General features: G+C 52.4%; 1 pseudogene; it reads right to left on the reverse strand.

Annotated features, from left to right (window-relative positions):
* Positions 1-240: 240 nt before the first annotated feature.
* On the reverse strand, positions 241-2,255 carry LOC119570889 (annotated as a pseudogene).
* Positions 2,256-2,468: the final 213 nt, after the last annotated feature.

Raw genomic sequence — 2,468 nt, forward strand, 5'->3', positions numbered from 1 at the left:
TTTTTTCAAAAACATCGAAAAATTATCACACAAATTTTTATTCACGATAAATTGCATATTTAATGTATTTGGGAAATTTTCCTCTTTCACAAAAATTTTTTCACAAATCTTTAAGAATAAAAACAAGGAATCCCAGCAAAGTAAACGAAAGTGAAAGAAACTAAAGCCCTCTCTCTCAAACTCTTACTCATCCCGCTGTTTTTTCAAAAACCCGGGGTATTCCTTTCCATTCCACCGTACTCAGTGCAAGAGGGAAGTTCCCCGACTCGGCTGTCGGAGTTGCCTCACGAAACTGTGGGGTTCGAATCCCCTCTTGGGGTGAACCGATGTGGCTAAACTGTATTTTAAACCTGAAGAAACATCGGTTTAGACTTAGGGATCTGGGGAAGCAGGAGTAGGGCGGGGGCAGGGGGGAGTATGTGGCAAGCCGTCACTGGTAACTCGTATTATTTTTTTATATTATTATTTTTTTTATATTTTTTTTTTTTTTTGTTAATTTGTCTTTTGATAGGGCCCAGAGATATTTTTTAAGCGATATTGACTTCCCTTTCTTGTCCGTCCCCTCCCTCTTCGGCTCGGCGGTGAGGTCCCTTGGAGCCGCGTTTGCCGAGCCCCCAGCTGTACGCCGGCCTATCCTCTTGCCCGTCGGAGGCGTTGCTGGTGCTGACGGGTCCAGGGCGCCTCTCGCCTTCTTGCCCCCCCCGAAAGCGTGGGGCCCCGGGGGGCGCTTGCCCAGCCCGAAGGAGTATGGCCCGCTTTCTTGCCGAAGCCGTAGGGGGATGGCCGCTCCGCTTTTTCCCACCCGAAGGGGGTAGTCCCCCTTCTTGCCGATGTCGTACCAGTCGCCCGCTTGCCCCGACCGAACTCTGGGGGCCCCCCCTTGCCCCGGCCGAACTCATAAGGCCCCCCCTTTGCCCAGGCCGACCATAGGGGCCCGCCCCTTGCCCCCGGGGCCCAACTCTAGGGGCCCCCCGCTTTCCCAGGGCCCAACTGTAAGGGGCCCCCTCGTTTTTTGGCCCCAATTCAGGGTCCCGCCGCTTACCGAGACCCAACCGTAAGGTCCTGCTCTCTTCCAGACCCAAATTTATAAGGCCCAGCAGTTTTCCGAGACCGAAATTTATATGGTCCTGCCCCTTGCGATCCAAATTTTTAACTCCTACTCCTTTCCCCAACCAAACATAGGGGCTTTCTCTCTTACCAGCCAATTCGTAAAGGGCCGGCCCTTTTGCCGAGACCAATTCTAAGGTCCTGCTCTTTTTCCAGACCGAAATTCATGGGGCCCTGCTCTTTTTTCCTAACCGAATTCGTAAGGTCCGGTCCTTTTTTCCAAAAGCCCCAAAATTCGTAGTTCCGCTCTCTTTCCTACCAATTTCAAAGGGGCCCGGCTCTTTTTTCCAAGACCGAATTCGTATGGTCCTGCCCTTTCCCCAAAACCAAATTCAAAAGGGGTCCTCCTCTCTTGCCAAGCCGAAAGCATGTCCTGATTCTTCCAAACCAAAATCATAAATTTCTTCCTTTTTTTCAGGATGGGGGGACTTCTTCCTCTTACCCAACCCAAAAGCCAAAGCGACGGACCTCTTCGCTCTTCTCGTCGATTCCCAGACGGCCCTTCCCCGGGTCGTCATCACCGACACGTAGGAGTCGTACCTCGCTCGCCGTCGCCCCGCTTGCCGGGGGCCCAAAACTTAAGCCAAAGGCCCGCTTGCCGATTCCGAATGCAAAAGGCTGGCTGCGCCCCTCGTCTTCTTTGCCCGCTTCCCGAGTCCGAATGGTATTGGGGTTAGCCCTTTTGCCCCATTCTCATCAAGGTCTCGTTTCCCCCCAACCCAAAGGGCATAGTCCGCTGTCTTTTCCCCCCGAGGTCATTGCCCCCTCTTGCCCAACCCGGGAGTATTTTTCGGTCTCTTTTGTCCTCCGAACACGCTTGCCAAACCGAAGGCATATACCCTTTCCCCTTTTGTTGCTCTCTTCGGGGTCTGGCCTCTTGCCCAGTCCAAAGGGGTGTACTGACTCGCCCTCTTGTCCTTCTCTGCCCGACTCTTCGTTCCTCCGCCTCTCTTTTCTTTCTCATCTTATCCGATCCCACCTCTTCCACCACCGATTTCCCGGGAGGCTCCTCTGGCCCTCGACACTTCTTTTTCGAGACCGGTTATAGGGGCCGTTTTCTTCCCAAAACCCCGAGGCTGAACCCATCTAAAACGCTTTCCCAAAGGCCAAAAAGGATACATATTCTGGCGTTTGCCCTCCGAAAGCATGCTGGGGTACGTTTTCCGAGGCCAAAGGCGTATCACTGCGGCGCTTCCCGTACCAAAGTCTAGTCACTCGGGTTTCTATTGGGCGGGGAAACCCTAGGGGAAGATAGGGAGGTGCCTGTTAGTCAATTTTAGGGAGAAAAATGTTCTGCATTAAACCCGTCTTGGGTCTAATATAAAACATTTAAAAAAGAGCCCAGATATTATCCCCCCCCA

This window comes from Penaeus monodon, unplaced genomic scaffold, assembly GCF_015228065.2.
Source record: "Penaeus monodon isolate SGIC_2016 unplaced genomic scaffold, NSTDA_Pmon_1 PmonScaffold_4275, whole genome shotgun sequence".
NCBI classification, from domain to species: Eukaryota; Metazoa; Arthropoda; class Malacostraca; order Decapoda; family Penaeidae; genus Penaeus; species Penaeus monodon.